Below are 20,432 nucleotides of genomic sequence, written 5' to 3' on the forward strand. Positions count from 1 at the left end.
CCAGGGCCAATCGCCTTCTCCTGAGGAGCCCTTCAAGTAACCCCACCCCTCTCATGCTGCAAAGGCCGAGCCGAAGTTTATCCCAATGCGCCGCTGCTCCCGAAGATTTCGAGGCTTTGACCAGGCTACTCACCCCCAGCCGCCACGAAGTTACAGTGATTTAGAAGCTGAAACTCACTTGGCCTACCAACCCCCACGCGACCTATTTCCTTTGAAAAAACGAGTATACAACTAGAGGTGTATACAACAAGAGGTGATGTTGTTCACCTCATCCCTGAAGTGGGACTGCTGGGAAGTGGCCACGCGCTTGGCCAAAATTACACATCATGGAGTGAGCAAGAACCACAAAAGCCATCGACTGACTATCCCCGCATTGTTTTTTCTGTTTCTGGGGCCTGCTTTCTGAGGCTGGCCAACTTCCAGCGACCAGGACTCACTGACTCCGCGTACCACCGTTTGGGTCTCCGACCTCCTGGTTTGAGGGTGAGGGAAACCGGTCCCCTGGTAACTTCTGCACGTTTGAGGACATGTAAAGCCAGTCTTGTCCATCCTGCCCATGGTGGTCCAACAATTTGAACACAATTCCGGCCACGTTCCTCCAGGCTCTGTTGCTCTAAAGAGCTGGGTTCAAGGCTCGTCTCTGAATTTAATTCCTTTATATCTTTTGAAAGTGGAATACAGGAACTGAGTCTATCCTTTACACCCCACCCCACCCCAAAGTATAGACCCTTCAGCACAGAGGAGACCACGATGGCCACGTCCCTTATATAGACATTTGGCTTCTCTGGTGGAGCTCCCTCAGGTAGCATTCACTTTCTTGACTTCCATATCACAAGGCCCATTCTATAGAATACAGTTTTAATATATAATTAAAATACAGAATATAGCTTAATATAGTTATAATATTTTGAATATTCTTATGCTTTAAAATAAAATCTAGTATAACATTTTGTATTGTTTAATCTCTTAAGTTATATTCCATCCAATATAAAACAAATCTGTGTACACTGATGCAATACACATAATCATTTCAGTTAAATAAATTGACCTGAAAATTTAATAGCTATTCCTTATTGTGTTAAGAACCATGAAAAAGGTTTTACATATACAAACTGTATAAAGGTATTTAGTACTAACAAAAAAAACTATGACCGAAATTCCATTTTTGTCCCTATTTTTTAAATGAGGAAACTGAGGCATAGAAGGTTTGAGCTACAGCCCTACATGAGCGATTAGGTAACAAGAGCTGAGATTCTAACCTGAGCAATTTAGTTCTAGATGCTATGCTGCTAATCATTACGTTGATTTGTATTTTAGGTTAACCAATGCTCCAAATGGGATATATTAAAGTAATAACAAAGGAAAAATTGCTTCTCTTGTCATCTAAAGCTTTTTGTTGTTGTTGTTGAATCTTAAAGATTTTGTGCTTGGCCGGGCGCGGTGGCTCAAGCCTGTAATCCCAGCACTTTGGGAGGCCGAGACGGGCGGATCACGAGGTCAGGAGATCGAGACCATCCTGGCTAACACAATGAAACCCCGTCTCCACTAAAAAATACAAAAAAATTAGCCGGGCGTGGTGGCGGCGCCTGTAGTCCCAGCTACTCGGGAGGCTGAGGCAGGAGAATGGCGGGAACCCGGGAGGCGGAGCTTGCAGTGAGCCGAGATCGCGCCACTGCACTCCAGCCTGGGCGACAGAGCGAGACTCCGTCTCAAAAAAAAAAAAAAAAATCCCAGCACTTTGGGAGGCCGAGACGGGCGGATCACGAGGTCAGGAGATCGAGACCATCTTGGCTAACCCGGTGAAACCCCGTCTCTACTAAAAAATAAAAAAACTAGCCGGGCGAGGCGGCGGGCGCCTGTAGTCCCAGCTACTCGGGAGGCTGAGGCAGGAGAATGGCGTGAACCCGGGAGGCGGAGCTTGCAGTGAGCTGAGATACGGCCACTGCACTCCAGCCTGGGCTACAGAGCAAGACTCCGTCTCAAAAAAAAAAAAAAAAAAAAAAAAAAGATTTTGTGCTTTAATTACTTTAGTGAAATATTTTCTTTTCTAATGCATAGACTACTGGGAAAAAGTAAAACAGAATTCAGCTTATCAATAAATTATATTCCTGTTAGTGTATTTCCAGGACTTTTGTTTCAAACAATGTACATGAAGAATGCATGTCATTCATTTCATTTTGGGGCATAAGCAACAAAACTTAAAAATAAAAGCAAAAATAGAAATAACACCAAGAAAACTGACTTGAAAACCTATTACTACCAATGTCTGGGAAAAAAAAATCATGGTTCAAAATCCAGTTATTCCCACTTATTAGCTTTATAACACAGCTTGGGCAAGTGACTTAATTTTCTGGGCCACTCTTTTTTCATTTGTGTAATGAGAATAATCTTTTGCAATGTTATTTTGAACGTTGGTATCTGGACTTACCCCAGAGAGTGGCACATTGTGAGCATTTAATAAATGTCAGTGGCATAATGCTTCGATCTCATCTTTTAATGAAAAGCCTTTCCTGGGTGAGACAAAACCCTTGAATTTACCAGTTACAAGAAGAGATTATCAGAAAAATTAGTCTTTTTTTTTTAAGATTTGCACAAAATATTTAGTAACAGAACTACCCTGTTATGCTATCATTTGATATATATTTTCAAAGTACAATGTCACTCTAAGTGATGTAATCAGTAAACATAGCACAGACGAACCTAAAAAAATTCCTAATCCTAGTTGTTACTCTTATAATAATCCTTTATTACTTAAATTATATTTAGAAAGGCCTTAACAAAACTAAAATTCTTAAAACATCTACATTTTAATGTAAGTTAAATACATCATAAGTGTAAGATACCATTAAAATTTAGAAAAGTAAAACCTAAAGAGCAGTAAGAAATACGGCTTAGAATTCCTTCTAGCATTGCAAAATAAAAATAAAAGGGGCTTAAGCAGTTTCTGTTATTTGATGTGACTTTTTCTTGAAGACTATAAATTTGATAGCAGATACCCAATTATATTATTATGGTCCATATACATACACAGGGCAGAAAATTATCATTAGTTTTTGAACAAAGTGACAACAGAATCAAAATATTAGAAAGAAAACAAATTTTTAACTTTTGCTGTCACAAATCCTTTATAACCCCCAAATCAGTAATGCCTGTTTACTATCGAGTTTTAAGGTGAATAAAAAATATCAAGGAGATTATTCAAGTGTTCAATAATTTGAAATGCTGCCATCCTATTCTAGACCTTTGAAAATCAACACGAGAAATGAATCAGTTTGCAAGGGATTCATCTACTGTAAGCTTCCTTCTGAGTCTGGACAAAATAAGAGTTATGTTATGTAGCACTGGAAAACTGTCATGTAGCATTGATTTACTATGTTATTGATAGCACTGAAAAAAAAAAAATCAACTTACCTTACCTGAGAAACAGCAAAAAGTGCAGTCTCCAAATGTTGTACTTTGGGTTTCTTTGTTTGTTTGTTCGTTTTTGAGACACAGTGTAGCTCAGTCACCCAGGCTGGAGTGCAATGGTGCGATCTCAGCTCACTGCAACCTCCGCCTTCCAAATTCAAGCAATTCTGTCTCAGACTCCTGAGTAGCTGGGATCACAGGCCATCACGCCCAGCTAATTTCTTTTCTTTTCTTTTTTCTTTTTTTTTTTTTTTAAGTAGAGAAAGGAAACACATTTTTTAATTGTTGTTTTTCATGTTGTCCAGGCTGGTCTCAAACTCCTGGCCTCAAGCAATTCGCCTGCCTTGGCCTCCCAAAGTGCTGGGCTTACAGGCATGAGCCACTGTGCCTGGCCTGTTGTCCTTTGGATAAAATCATTAGCCGTGGGTACAACCTGAAGGCACAGAATTGTATTGAAAGGCAGCCATGAAACCCACTCAATTCATTTGACCCTCTTGCCTTTTAAAACTATTTGTGGAAATTTCTGCACAACACTGTGGCTCGCTCCCAGCACTTTGTGAGACCGAAGTGGGTGGATCGCTTGAGGTCAGGAGTTCGAGACCAGCCTGGCCACCATGGCAAAACCCTGTCTCTACCAAAAAATACAAAAATTAGCCAGGTGTTGTGGTGCATGCCTGTGGTCCCAGCTACTTGGGTGGTCCCAGCTACTCAGGAGGCTGAGGCAGGAGAATCACTTGAACCCAGGAGGCAGAGGTTGCAGTGAACTGAGATCACACCCCTGCCTCACTCTGGGCAACAGAGGGAGACTCCATCTCAAAAAAAAAAAAAAAAAAAAAAAGGCCAGGCACGGTGGCTCACACCTGTAATACCAGCACTTTGGGAGGTCGAGCGGGATGGATCACTTGAGGTCAGGAGTTGGACACCGGTCTGGCCAACATGGTGAAACATCGTCTCTACTAAAAAATACAAAAATTAGTCGGGCATGGTGGCACGCGCCTGTAATTCCAGCTACTTGGGAGGCTGAGACAGGAGAATCACTTGAACCCGGGAGGTGGGGGTTGCAGTGAGCCCAGATCGCACAACTGCACTACAGCCTGGGCGACAGAGCAAGACTCTGTCTCAGAAAAAAAAAAACAAAAGAAAAGACTTTTGTGGAAATTTTAGTTTACTTTAATATATTTATGTCACTGTGGAATGTAACTCTGTTATCTTTATATTTAAAACTTGGTTGAATCAGTGAATATAGCAGAAACTAGTAGAAAATGTATTGTTTTGAAACAAGGCAGCTCATTTATTTGAGCTTTCAATTCTTTTGGATATATACCCACAAGTGGAATTGCTGGATCACATGATAGCTCTGGGTTTTGTGTGTGTGTGCTTGTTGTTGTTGTTTGTTTGTTTTTTGGAACCTCCATACTGTTTTCTATAGCGGTTGTACTATTTTACATTCCCCCAACAGTACACAAAAGTTCTAATTTCTCCACATCCTTGCCAATGCTTATTTTCTGTTTATTTTTATAGCAGCCATTCTATTCAATGTAAGGTGATTTGTTCCTTATTTTTAGCCCAGGTATATACCCAATTCTCTTACATAGTGTTTCATAGTATGAAAAATCCACTATCAATGAACAATTTGTTTGAGCCTGATCTTCAGCTATTTCAAACAATACTGCAGTGAACATCCATATATGAATATCTTTATATACATGTTGGATACCTTTTGAAAGATAATTGTGAGAACAAAGATATGTACATTTTTGTGACTTTTTATTGTAATATAATTTCAGACTTACAGAGAAGTTGCAGGAACACACGTATTTCCCCAATTGTTAACAGTCTATCAGTTGTTTTATCATATTTTCTCTATATATGCATATTACCTTTTTTCTGAACCATTTGGGAGTAAATTTTAGTTATGATGTCCATTTAACTTTAATACTTCAGTATGTATTTCTTAGAACAAAATATTTCTCTTTCTGTCCTAGATGCATTTATGAAAAAAGAAAAAAATCTCTCTCTCCCTCTCTTTTTTTTTCCTTTGAGACAGAGTTTTGCTCTTGTTGCCCAGGCTGGAGTGCAATGGTGCAATCTTGGCTCACCGCAACCTCTGCCTCCCGGGTTCAAGTGATTCTCTTGCCTCAACCTCCTGAGTAGTTGGGATTACAGGGATGCGCCACCATGACCGGCTAATTTTGTATTTTTAGTACAGACGGGGTTTCTCCATGTTGGTCAGGCTGATCTCGACCCGACCTCAGGTGATCCGCCCACCTCATCCTCTCAAAGTGTTGGGATTAGATGTGTGAGCTACTGTGCCTGGCCGAAAAAATTTCCTTACATAAGAACAGTGCAAATATTAACATCAGGAAGTTAATATTGATAAAGTTCTATTATCTACCCTACAGGCCTTACTCATAATACTCCAATTGTGCAGATAATGTTCTTTGTAGCAAAAAAATTGGGGGGAGGGGGTCTGAGATGTAATTCAGGGTCATATATTGCATTTTTCATTTATATCTAGCCTTCTTTCATCTTGAAACAGTTCTTCAGACTGTCTTTGACTTTCATGATTATGACATTCTTTTCGTTATTTTTAAATTACTATTACTACTACTATTATCATTTTAAACCGATCATAAACTTATAGAAAAGTTGGAAGTGTAATACAGGCTGTTCTGTTTTTTTGTTGTTGTTGTTTGTTTGTTTCCTGAACCATTTGAAAGTGATTTGCCACCCTGATGCCCCATTTCCCCTGAATAATTTAGTGTGTACCTTTTTATTTTTTTAATGACAAGGATACTTTCCTATCTAACCATGAATGAAATAACCATCAAAATCAGGAAATTAACATTAATAGATTACTAGCATTGAATCCCCAGGTACCATTTAAGTTTCATCAGATGTCTCGAAATGATCTATTACAGCAAAAGGATCCAGTTCAGAATCGTGCAGTGCTTTTAGTTGTCATATGTCCTTCACCTCCTTCAGTCTGAAAGAGTTCCTTGGTCTTCTGTTGACTTTTAAGACTCAGGCACTTTTGGAGACTACGGGCCAGTTATTTTGGAAAACATCCCTCATTTTGAGTTTATCTGATGTTTCCCAATGATTAGATTTAGGTTACTTATTTTTGGCAGGGCTATCACAGAAGTGACGCTAGGCTCTAATTGCATTCTGTCAAGCGGAGCGTAATTTCAATGTGTCCTATTACTACTCATGATGGTCGTTTTGATCTCTTGACTAAGATGGTAAGTGCTAGGCTTCTCCACTGTGAAGTTATTCTTTGTAATTAATACATACCTTCTGGGGAAGTATGTTGAAACTGTGTAAATATTCCATTCCTCATCAAACTTTCGATTTATTCATTTATTTATTTATACCAATATAGACTTATAGTTTCCTATTTTTATTCAATGGATTATAATCCATTATTATCATTGTTTACTTTGACGCTCAAATTGTCCTGGATTTGGCCACTGGGAGCCCCTTTAAGCTGGTTTCTATGTCCGTTTGACATGACCCCATCATTTTTCAAGCACCTCCTTAGTTTCTGGCACAAAATATTCCAGGCTCATCTTGTACTTTGCCTTCTGCAGTCCCAAAATCAGCCTGGAGAAGCCCTGATTCCTCTTAGTGGAAATGGTATCTAGAAGCCAAATCTGAGCACCAGGTGTATATATTGCTGTTGGTGTGTTGCTGCTCCCTGAGCCTCTCAGAGGCCTCACTTATATACACTTACACACACACACACACACACACACACACACACACACACACACACATTTTCATCTATCTATCTATCTATCTATCTATCTATCTATCTATCTATCTATCCATCCGTCATTTATCTAACCATGAGTTTACTCTGATATATCCAATCCAACACCACAGGGTTCATTCTAATTTTCTTTTTTTTTTTTTTTTTTTTTTGAGACGGAGTCTCGCTCTGTCGCCCGGGCTGGAGTGCAGTGGCCGGATCTCAGCTCACTGCAAGCTCCGCCTCCCGGGTTTACGCCATTCTCCTGCCTCAGCCTCCCGAATAGCTGGGACTACAGGCGCCCGCCACCTCGCCCGGCTAGTTTTTTGTATTTTTTTTTAGTAGAGACGGGGTTTCACCGTGTTAGCCAGGATGGTCTCGATCTCCTGACCTCGTGATCCGCCCGCCTCGGCCTCCCAGAGTGCTGGGATTACAGGCTTGAGCCACCGCGCCCGGCCTCTAATTTTCTTTCTTTCTGCATTAGTCATAATTTATGACAATGAGAAGATAGCTTACATCATTCTTAATATATTTACTCATTTTTGTCAATACTCCTTTATGTAACTGTGCTGGGAGGTTTCTAAGATAGTGCTCAGTGATCCCTGCCTCCTGGTATTCAACCACTTGTGGAATCACCTCCCCTGCAGTGTGAGTTGGATTTAGTGAATCACTTCTAATGACAGAATACAGCAAAAGTTATGGGGTGTTACTTCCAAGATTAGGTTATAAGATGACTCTGGCTTCTAGTCTCTCTCTTTCTTTCTCTTTCTCCCTCCCCTCGCCCTACCCACTCCTCCCTTTCTCTCTCTCTCTCTCCCCCCCTCCCATCCTCCCTCTCACTAGCCGAGGGAAGCTAGCTGCCCTATGGAGAGACCCACATGGCAAGGAGCTGAGGGAGGCTTCTGGCCACAGCCACTGAGCAACTGAGGTCTTCAGTCAACACCCCTTGAAGAAATAAATCCCACCAACAACCACATGAATGTGCTTGGAAGCAGAGCCTCCCTCAGTTGAAGCCTCAGATTTTAGCTTTGTGAGAGACTGTGAGCCAGAGGCACCCAGCTAAGCCATGCCCAGATTCCTGCCACATAAAAACTGAGATAATAGATGTGCATTGTGTTAAGCTGCTGAGTTTTGGGGTAAATTGTCACACTGAAACATATACTAACACTTGGCTAGGCGTGGTGGCTCATGCCTGTAATCCTAACACTTTGGGAGGCCAAGGCAGGTGGATCACTTGAGCTCAGGAGTTTGAGACCAGCCTGGGCAACATGGTGAAATCCTGTCTCTACCAAAAATAAAATAATTAGTTGGGCATGGTGGTGTGCGCCTGTGGTCTCAGCTACTCTGGAGGGTGAGGTAGGAGGATCGCTTGAACCTGGGAGGCAGAGGATGCAGTGAGCCGAGATCATCATACCACTGCACTCCAGCCTGGGTGACAGAGACCTCTCCTCAGAAAAAAAAGAGAAAAAAAAGCAAAGAAATAGATACTAAAATAATCATCAATCTCCTATGTCCATTGCCACCCCTCCCTGACAGCTCTGTTCTCCCTGCCTGGGTGCCTCTGATTCTCCATAACCAGCCTCCCCTGACTCATGGATTCCCTCTGCAGCCTGCTCAGACTCTGGCTCGCTACATTACCTCTCCCCCAATGTGTATGACCTCTTCATTCCACTCAGGCTCCAACAGCCCATGCCATGCCACTCCATCATGGGGATGTCCTTGTTAGCCCTCTCAGGCTCTGACTTCCCACACCAGGCTGCCCCTCCACAGGGATGCCTTCACCAACTTGCTTGACTCTGATCCCTCATAGCAGGCTGTCTTCTACACACACACACCTTGCCAAATTGCCCTCCAAAAATCTTGCGTCAATTTACACTTAGTTTATCTCTGTCTCCCTCTCCTTTTTTTTTTTTTTTTTTTTTTTTTTTGAGACGGAGTCTTGCTCTGTCTCCCAGGCTGGAGTGCAGTGGCACGATCTCAGCTCACTACAACCTCCACCTTCTGGGTTCAATCAATTCCACTGCCTCAGCCTCCCAAGTAGGTGGGATTACAGGCATGCACCAGCACGCCCAGCTAATTTTTGTATTTTTAGTAGAGATGGGGTTTCACCATGTTGGCCAAGCTGCTTTCGAATTCCTGACCTCAGGTGATCCGCCTGCCTCAGCCTCCCAAAGTGCTGGGATTACAGGTGTGAGCCACTGTGCCCGGCCTCCCTCTCCATTTTCTTTCTTCTCTCACAGGGTGCTGGTTGGCTTTTCCTTCACTATTTCTAGGTCTCCTACCAATGAAAAGTCAAATGGTCCAATTCTTTTCAAAAAAAAATCGGCTCGGCACGGTGGCTCACGCCTGTAATCTCAGCACTTTGGGAGGCCGAGGTGGGTGGATTACCTGAGGTCGGAGTTCGAGACCAGCCTGGCCAACATGGTGAAACCCCATTTCTACTAAAAATACAAAAAACAGCCGGCCGTGGTGGCGGGCACCTGTAATCCCAGCTACTCGGGGGGCTGAGGCTGGAGAATTGCTTGAACCTGGGAGGCAGAGGTTGCAGTGAGCTGAGACTGCGCCATTGCACTCCAGCCTAGGTGACAAGAGTGAAGCTCAATCTAAAAAAATAAAATAAAAATAATAAATAAATAAATAAATAAAATATATAATCAGTTGGGTTTCTCTAAACTGGCATATCTAAATAGGGAGCATTTCCACCTTTAAAATGCAAATATTCTCTTTCACTCTCACTGACAGTTAGGGACTTATATCCTTGGTCAGTGAGTTGTAATATAGAGAACTATAAAGAGGAAAAAAAGGAAGTATCTATAGGAATATGCTTTACAACAGCTTGTGAAAAAGATGGGCATTTAAACTGTAGACCTACAGGAACTCTTCCAAAAAGGGTTACTTTGCTCTTTGTTAAGTTCCAGATTCATAAAAATCTGAGAAGGGGTCGTTTCTTTCTTAGCCCATTTTTTAGCTTTCAGGTTACAATCTGTGCTCATATGTGTATTTATTCTACCCAGAGCTCAAGCTATTTTGGCTTTATGTCTCTCTGTCCCTTAGGGTAATATTTATACTTAACATTTATAAGGTACTTTATGTGACTGTCTTAACTCATCCAGTCCGTATAATAGCATTAGGAGTTTGCTATTTCTGCCCCTATTTAACACATGAGGGAAAACTGAACCCCTAAGGGGGTGATTTACCCAAGGTCACATAGCCAGTTAGTAACAAAACTGGGGCTGAAACTCAAGTCTTCTGACTCCAGCCCCAGGAATAATAATAATAATAATAATATTATATTATTATTTTGAGACAGAATCTCTCTCTGTCATTTAGGCTGGAGTACAGTGGCACAATCTCAGCTCATTGCAACCTCTGTCTCCCGGGTTCAAGAGATTCTCCTGCCTCAGCCTCCGAGTAGCTGGGATTACAGGTGGCACCTGCCACCACACCCAGCTAATTTTTATATTTTCAGTAGAGACAGGGTTTCACCATGTTGGCCAGGCTGGTCTGGAACTTCTTACCTCAAGTGATCCGCCTGCCTCGGCCTCCCAAAGTGCTGGGATTACAGGTGTGAGCAACCAAACCCAGCCCAGAAATCTTTCCACTTTATTCTACTGCCTCTCTGGGTTCTTCTCTTTCAAAGAAGTCTTCTTGAAGGCTTAAGTTCCCCTTCCAAATTGGAGTGTGCATATGTTGAAACCCTGCCCAAGCTGCCTGGTAGACTATATTTAGCCAGGCCAAATCAGCTCTTTACAAGTGAATTGCGCTTGAATTTCCCTGCAGCTCTTTATTGCATCATCAAAATGATTTTTTTAAAGTCTTGGGGATATTAAGATTATTACTCTTACTGAAAAAATTAAAATAGCAATAAATTGACATATTAAGCAAAAAAACCCAATACCTTCATCACTATGTTGAGAACTGGTTTTGCTGTTAAGTGGTCAAGTTTAATTGAAGAAGATAAAACAAATGCCAATGAAATAAATTAAATGTCCTCCAAAGAAGACTGGTTAAATAAATAGCAGTACAAGGAAATACTTTATAGGTGTTTGAAAAGAATGAGGCAGATCAGGCTGGGCGCAGTGGCTCAAGCCTTTAATCCCAGCACTTTAGGAAGCTGAGGTGGGCAGATCACTTGAGGTCAGAGGTTCGAGACCAGCCTGGCCAACATGGTGAAACCTCATCTCTACCAAAAATATAAAAAATGTCCTGGGTGTGGTGGTGCTTACCTGTAATCCCAGCTACTTGGGAGACTGAGCCAGGAGAATCGCTTGAACCCAGGGGGCAGAAGTTGAAGTGAGCCGAGATTGTGCCACTGCACTCCAGCCTGGGCAACAGAGGGAGACTCTGTCTCAAAAAAAAAAAAAAAAAAAAGAATGAGGCAGATCAATATAAGCTGATAAGGAGTGCTTTCCTAGCTACATTGTTAAGTAAATACAAATACAAATAAAAAACAATGTGAACAGTATCTTGTCATTTGTAAAATACGTTTATATGTACACATATATACATGAATTTGTATGTGGATAGAATAATAGAATTTCTCCAGAGGGATGCACACAAAAGATTAAATAGTGGATACTTCTGTAGAGAGTAAATGGGTGACAAAGGTGGGGAAGAAACATACTTGTCACTGTCTGTCCCTTTACATCATGCTTTTGTAGCATTTGCATTTTTACCAAGGACCAGTATTGCCTATTAAAAATAATTTTAGTTGAATAGTGCTTTACAATTTTAAAATAATTTTTAATATATAATTTTATTGAATATATATACAATCCAAAGTAGTAAGTATTATGCCTTTCTCAGAGATCTTCAAACTGGTTCCAACCTCCACCCTACTTTTCAGCTTCCCCTCGCTTCACTCCCTGTATGCTCCAGCCACATCTTAGAGAAGATTGATCTCCACTTTCCCTCTCCCCTTGCCAGCATGGCCTCCAGCTCCACTCTCTTACTCACTTCTAATTAATGTAACTAGGCATTGTGTTCCATAATTACAGGGCTTGTCAGTGAAATCAATAGTTACCTCCCATGTGACAATGACATTTTAGCTCCATCAATCTCCCTGGAGCCCAGTAGCTTACCTGAGCCAACAAAGCCCCAAGATTATTAACATATCCCTTTGCTATCACTCATCTTCATGCCTGTGTATAAATCAGCAGATTCTCAATTCACGATTTCATACACCCTGCCAATGATTATTTGGTGATAAAATGACAATCAAATTTATATTTTAATGGCTTTATGGAGGTATAATTTACATACCACAAAATCCACCATTGTACATGTACAGTTCTATGATTTTTAGTAAATGCAAAGAGTTGTACAACCTCAAATGCATATTTTTTCATGATAATCTTAAGAATCTAACTTAAAATAATCTAGGTTATAATAGGTTTCTGATATGACTCAGTTTCTTTCCTCTGACTTCAACTCAAGTGTGTTCCCTGCCTTACTTTTCAATGGAAGACACCTAATTATACTGTTTCCTTAAAACTATAGCATGTGGGACTTGGTAGCCCTTAGAAATCGACTACAGATAGGAAACTTAGATCCAGATAGGATGTATGATTTACCCAGAGATATATAACAGGTTAATGGCAGAGTCAGAACTAAAACCCAGGAATAATTCTTTTTTTTTTTTTTTTGTCACCTAGGATGGAGTGCAGTGGTACAATCTCTGCTCACTGCAACCTCTGCCCCCCAGGTTCAAGCGATTCTCCTGCCTCAGCCTCCAGAGTAGCTGGGATTATAGGCGTGCACCAATGCTTCTCTCAAGCATTGCTAATGTTCTGGAAATCAGTGAATCAACCATCATTAATCAATTTGCCTGGCTAAATCTGAAGATTTGATGATGGAAAAAGGGCTTGGCTTGAGGGTGAGTCTAGAGAACAGGTAGGAGATATAAACTCTTTTCCTTTACATTCCTTCTGGATGAATTTCTTTCTTAGTATTTAGGACAACTAACGGAGAAGATAGGTTCCTTTCTGTCTAAAGAAGGACCTTATGATTATCTGTCAATAGTACCTATCATTATTATTACTCTTATTATTATTGTATTTTCTCCAGTGTATGTTAGCAAGATGTGAAGGTGGTATGAAACTGTAGTAAAGAAACCACATAAGCACTGCTTCCTGCTTTTGCCTACAACTGTGCTAAAATTAGCCCCTAATCCCCCACGGATTTGAGCCAGGGAAAGCAATGTAGCTTCTCATCTTGTTTTTCTAGCAATCAGTAAGTTGCTAGACAGTTGTAAGTTAAACAACTGATGATAAAGAGAGAAATAAATTTTATATATTTGTGTGATGAGAACTAAAAACGCTCTCTGTCACCAACTATAGTGTTACTTGGTGTACCATAGTAGGAGGGACCAGGCCAACAACAATTTTGAGATGCTGAATGTGGCATTCTAAACTTAATGAGAAAACTCCAAAATACTCAGATTGACATGAAATCATTGTCAACTACTTTTACATTTTTTATTAGAAATCATACCTCCCTTTTGGGAACAACACCAGAAAAAAAAAGAGAGAGAAAGAAAGAAGAAGGAAGAAAAGAAAAGAAAAGAAAAGAAAGTCATATCTCCTCCTTAAAAACCATCTTCATATTTCCCCCTTAAAAACCATCTTCCCCCCCCACCCCAGTAATTTCTATTCTAAGAATATATCCTAAGAAAAAGCAGAGATTCATGTACAAAGAAATTCATCACTTTTTTTCCTTTCTTTTTTTTTTTTTTTTTTTTTTTTAAGAGACAAAGCCCCACTCTGTCTCCCAGACTGTGGCGCAGTGGAGTGATCACTGTGATCTCAAACTCCTGGGCTCAAGGGATCCTCCCGCCTCAGCCTTCCTGAGTAGCTGGGACTACAGGCACACGTCGCCATGCCTGGCCAGTTAAAAAAATTTTAGGGGGTAGCAACAGGGTCTTGCTATGTTACCCACACTGGTCTCAAACTCTGAGCCTTAAGTAATCCTCCCACCTCAGTCTCCCAAAGTGTTGAGATTACAGGCATGAGCCACCACACCTGGCCCCCATCACAATTTTTATAAGAATAAAACATTGGAAATAATTAGAAACAATTGAGGATGCTTAAATAAAACACAATAACTCCATAAAAGGGAATTGTATGCAGCCATGAAAAATCACCGTTTTAAAAAAATCATCTTTTCAAAAATTTTTTTCATTTGCAACAGTTTTCTGAGATAATAATTTGTATACCATAAAATTCACTAACTTAAAGTGCAAAATTCAAAGGTTTTCAGTACATTTACAGAATTATTAAACTATCACCACAATCTAATTTTAGAACATTTTTATTGCCCCCAAAAGAGAATTTGTACACCTTAGCAGTCACTCCTCACACTCTCAACCTATAAATTGATAAGAACAATACAAATGATCCAAAAGAAGATTGGACAAAGGAAAGTAAGTCACAGAAGGAGACATGCAAATGAATATAAATATTTAAATATATTTATATTTACAAATGATAAAGGAAATGGAAATAAACACAGCGAGATACCATTTTTCCATTTACTATTTTCATCAGCAAAAATGAGAAACACTGATAACATCCACTACTGGTAAGCATCGGGGAAACAGGCATTCTCATACATAGTTGTTAAGAGTATTGGCCGGGTGCAGTGGTTCACTCCTGTAATCCCAGCACTTTCGGAGGCCGAGGCGAACAGATCACTTGAGGCCAGGAGTTTGAGACCATTCTGGCCAACATGGTGAAACCCCGTCTCTACCAAAAATACAAAAATTAGCCAGGCGTGGTGGCACACGCCAGTAATCCCAGCTACTTGGGAGGCTGAGGCAGGAGAATCTCTTGAACCCAGGAGGCAGAGGTTGCAGTGAGTCGAGATCGCACAACTGCACTACAGCCTGGGCAACAGAGTAAGACCCTACTACACCCACACAAAAAGAGTATGAATTGTTAAAACCTTTTTGGAAAATAATCCAGCACCATTTAACTTTTTTAAAGCACATACCATTGGGGCCAGGAATCCCACTTTGGGAATTTATCCTACAGAAATTAAAATACCAGGATGTAAAGATAGATGTACAAAACCACAGGAATAGCAAGTTACAGAGCCGTGTGTGTAGTATGATAGCATCTTTATGCCAGTAACTGTTCTTGACATTAAAAATGCATGTCTACTTTCAGTCCTCCCAGAAACCCTATGACTGCAGACAATATTCTTACTCTCCAGAGGGGAAGCTGGGGCTCAGAGAAATGAAGCAATGTACTTTAGGTCTTACACAGTTACCAAATGGCAGAGCCAGTATTCCAATCCAGGTCCATCTGGTACCCCGAACCAAGATATCTGCCAAGGATGACGACTTTCTGGTTAGAGTACTTGAAACTCCCTCAGTAGAGGTGGGACTAATCTTTCAGGATGTCATTTTTAAGGGTGCAAAGTCAATTCATGTCTCAATGAAAGAGACAGAAGTTTGTAATGCTGGAATTTGGTGAGAGAATAGTTAGTGGTGGAAAAGGGTTGTGGGGAAACATGAAAAACTCAATAAATAAAATTCATTTATTCATTCATCTAACAAATATTTATTAGCATGTATTATGTAACAGGTACTCTTTAAAGCATTGAAGGATTCGTCAATGAATAAAACAGAAAAATCCCTTCCCTTGGAAATGTACATGGGGGGAGGGGGCTGAAGCAGACAATAAACAAATTACATATAAAAATAACATGTGAGATGGCGAATAGTGTTATAAAGGGATATCCTTTCAAGTTCACATAGTTGTTAGCGGAATTTGCTTCCTTGCAGCTATAGAATTCATGAAAACTTACTTCTTTCAGGCTAACAAGAGAGTAGATCTGTGATCTCTAGACTTTGTTTTAGAGAGCTCACCTGATTAGGTCAGGCTTGCCCTGGGTAATTTTCCATTTGATTAACTCAAAGTTAACTTCTAACTAGGGACCTTAATTACATCTACAAAAATTTCTTTACCTTTACCACATAACAATCTAATCACCAGAGTGACATCCGTCATATTCACAGGTCTCACCCTCACTCAAAAGAAGGGGATTATTCATGGCATGTACACCAGGGGGCAGGAATCCTGGGGTCCACGTTAAAATTCTGTCTACCTCAACATCTAAGAGCAGATGTCAATTGGGCAGTTGGATATATGAGTCTGGAGCTCAGGGCTGAGGTCTGAATTGGAGATGTATGTTATGATGTCATCAACACAGAGATGGTATTTAAAGCTATGAGATTGCATGGGGACACCAAAAAAAGTAATATTGATAGATAAGAGATCTGAGGTATGAGCCCTGGAGAACATGAATGTTTAGAGGTTGGGGAGATAAAAAGGAAACAACAGTGGAGACAGAGAAGGAGGAGCTAGTGAGGTAGGAGGCAAACCAGGAGAGTATCTTGTCCTGGAAGCCAGATGAAGAAGGTGTTTCAAGGAGGAGGGAGTGATCAACTATGTCAAGTGCTCCTGCTTGGTAAGATGGTAAGATGATGAGAGGATAGTCCATTGAATTTAGTAACATGATGGTGGTCCTGACAAAAGCAGTTTAGGTGGAGTGGTTGGAGTGATAGCCTAATTTGAATTTGTTCAAGAGAGAAAGAGGAGCGAGAAATTGCAGTTGGCAAGTGTAGGCAATCCTTTCAAAGAACTTGGCTGTAGGCAGGAGTGAAGAAATGGGTGCATTAGCTAGAACAGAAAGTGGGGTCAAGGCCGGGTGCAGTGGCTCACACCTGTAATCCCAGTACTTTGGGAGGCCTAGGTGGGCGGATCACCTGAGGTCGGAAGTTCAAGACCAGCCTGACCAACATGGAGAAACCCCGTCTCTACTAAAAATACAAAATTAGTCTGGCGTGGTGGCACACACCTGTAATCCCAGCTACTCGGGAGGCTGAGGCAGGAGAATCGCTTGAACCCGGGAGGTGGAGGTTGCGGTGAGCTGAGATCATGCCATTGCACTCCAGCCTGGGCAACAAGAGCAAAACTCCATCTCAAAAAAAAAAAAAAAAAAAAAAAAAAAAAAAAAAAATTGGGGTCAAGAGAATTTTTTATTATGGAAGAAAAACACGCTTATATGCCGGTGGGAATTGCCCAGTAAGAAGGAAAGTTTGATTATGTGTACGGGGGAGGGGGCTTGCTGGAGCAATGACCTTGAAGTAGTAAGAAAGAATGGGATCCAGAGTACAAGTGGATGGGTTGCACAGATAGGTCATCCACAGAAATGTGATGGAAGGCAGAATACAGGCAAAAATGCAGGTAGATGGGTAGATGCATTTTGAGGGTCTGCGGCAATTGTCCTCTGATACTCTGACTTTTAGGGCAAATCGAAAGTGTCTCCTGCATTCTCCCACACTGCCTAAAGTGTCAGCATGAGATTACTTTCAGGTGTTCCCCCAAAACAGACACAGTTTACGTACCACTTGTACCACTTAAGAGGGGATTTTAGTAGCTTTGTGTTTAACATTTATTTGAAGAAGGTAACTAGTACACCTAATGCATGATTTTTCAGATATAATTGCAATTTTAAAATGTAAACAAAAGAAAAGTGTTAGCTAAAGTACAGAAGAGGTTGAAGGGATATAGCAAAACTTTTAGTCAGTTGTGAATAACTGACCCTTGAGAGAATGTCTTAAGCATTGGATCTGTTGGAGTCCCTCTTTAAGAGCAGACGTCTCTGAGATAACACATTTAGTCAGCTTAATTCCTGAAATTCTACTGTGAGTGAGACTGAGACTTCTCAGGACTGAAAGGAATCCCCCCAGGATCTGCTAGTTTACATTCAAGGATAGAGAATTCTATATCACTGAAGATTGAGACAGTTTCTTTCATCCTGAGGGGCCTCTGACTAAAAGCAAAACAAAAATACAACAAATCGAAAAGCCAAAAGTTTCTTATGTAACCATACAGTGAATGTAAACAGAAAGCCTAGAGCCCTGCATTATGGCAGATGCCACAGGGAAAGGAGTCTGTAGATGATTCAGAAAAAGGGCTTCTCCAGGTAGAGAGATAGGAAATTGTGGTAGACAGAATAATGAATCCTCGAAGATGTCTGTCTTAATCCCCTGGAACCTGCGAATATGTTACCTTACATGGCAAAAAGGACTTTGCAGATGGGATTAGTTAAGGATCCTGAGATGGGAAGATTATCCTGGATTATCCAGATGGGCCCAGCATAATCACAGGGGTCCCTGTAAGAGGGAAGCAGGAGGATCAAAGTCAGGGAAGATGTGATGACAGAAGCAAAGGTTGCAGTGATGTGCTCTGTAGATGGAGAATACAGTCACAAGCAAGAAATTCAGACGGCCTCTGGAAAAGGCAAGAAAACAAATTCTCCCTTAGGGCCTCTAGAAGGAACACAGTCCTGCTGTGATATGGTTTGGCTCTGTGTCTCTACTCAAATCTCATGTTGAATTGTAATCCCCAGTACTGGGGGAGGGACCTGGTGGGAGGTGATTGGATCATGGGTTTGGGTTTCCCCCTTGCTGTTCTCATGATAGTGAGTTATCACGAGATCTGGTTGTTTAAAACTGTGTAGCACCTCCCCCTTCACTCTCTCTCCTGTCACCACATGAAGATGTGCTTGTTTCCCCTTCATCTTTCACCATGATTATAAGTTTCCTGAGGCCTACCCAGCCATGGCTCCTGTATAGCCTGCAGAACTGTGAGTCAATTACACCTCTTTTCTTTATAAAATCTCAGGTAGTTCTTTATAGCAATGTGAGAATGGACTAATACATACTGACACCTTGATTGTAAAACTTTTGGCCTCTAGAACTGTCAGATAGTAAGTCTGCATTATTTTAAGCCACTGAATTTGTGTTCGTTTATTAGAGTGGCAATAAGAAATTAATACAGACACGATGGCAACTTAGAATGCGAGGTTTGAAAAGGTTCTCTGGCAAAGCCTCCTGTCTGCCCTGTTGATTTCTGGAAGATGGGAGTGAAACATCTGAATTCATAGCATATTTTCTTTATTGTTCTTGTGGCTCTTGGCATATGTTTCTCTGTATTAATATTAGTTATCTTCCCATTAGATGTAAGCTAATTGTGGGCAGATTCAGTTAGCCTATAGCACAGGACCTTGCCCATCTAACAGGCAAGCAGCAATGATGCTTTGCAATTGCATAATATGTTGGAGTTTCTAAAAGGCTTTCACATATGACCGTACAGGCATCAACATAAAATGAAAATAGAAGGGCAGGAATTATAGAAGGTGTCACAGATTGGAGAGAGGAAGTTCCCAGAAAAGACTGTAAAAGTGATACTTTGAATGAGAAAGAGAGGAAAGGGGACAAATGCCAAGGAAAGGAAATGAGTTTTCCTTACCCAGGAAAAATTGGTGAGGGCTCATAACCTTTGACTCTTATCTTGAAAGCAAGCCAGGAGGCCTATGCAGGAGTGAGTGAAGCCACAAATCACTACATGGCCCTTGGAAGTAGAGCAGGTTGGATCCCAGCTGAGGGTCCCATCCGGCATCCTGACTCCCACTCCCATCCTAGCCAGTCTGACTGGCAGGAATGCAAAAGGGATGTTTCCTGCTTGCCTCAAGAGTTTGGTAATTCCTGCATTAGGTAGCTGGTTAGATCTGGAGGAGAAAGCTACATAACACACTTGGGGTTTCAGAGGGAGCCAAAGTCAACTTCTTCAGCACAATGCCAGGCAAGCTAGACGGATGGCAGCAGAGGAGCTATCAGCTCCTGAATTTCAAAGACTAGCCAAGGGGAGAGACAGAGCTTGGCCACCATGGAAATAAAAAAGCCCAAGAAGATGGGGGGTCCATAATTTTCAGGCCTAGTAATTCTCAATGTCCATGTATAGTCCACTCATGTGACTTAATGTCTTATGGGCAGTATTTTTCAGTCAGTTATGCCTTGTAAAACAACTCTGGGAACAGGAACTATTCTGTGAAATTGCTGGGTCATATAGTAGCTGCATGTTTAGTTTTTTAAGAAACCGCAGTCAGGCAGTGGCTCATGCCTGTAATCCCAGCACTTTGGGAGACCGAGGCAGGTGGATCACTTGAGCCCAGGAGTTCGAAACCAGCCTGGGCAATATGGCAAAACCCCATCTCTACAAAAAATACAAAATATTAGCCAACATGGTGGCCCGTGCCTGTGATCCCAGCTACTTGGGAGGCTGAGGTGGGAGGATCGATTGAGCCCAGGAGTTTGAGGCCGCAGTGAGCCATGATCACACCACTTCACTCCAGCCTGGGTGACAGAGGGAGATGAAAGAAAGAGAGAGAGAAAGAAGGGGGGGAGAGAGAGAGAGAGAGAGAG

General features: G+C 41.3%; 1 protein-coding gene across 1 annotated transcript in view; it reads right to left on the reverse strand.

Moving 5' to 3' along the window:
* The window catches only part of LOC144338803 (A-kinase anchor protein 17B-like), a 138,610-nt gene that overhangs the window by 16,698 nt on the left and 101,480 nt on the right, over positions 1–20,432 (reverse strand). The gene's annotated exons all lie outside the window — the stretch shown is intronic.

This window comes from Macaca mulatta, chromosome X (genome assembly GCF_049350105.2).
Source record: "Macaca mulatta isolate MMU2019108-1 chromosome X, T2T-MMU8v2.0, whole genome shotgun sequence".
Lineage (NCBI taxonomy): Eukaryota > Metazoa > Chordata > Mammalia > Primates > Cercopithecidae > Macaca > Macaca mulatta.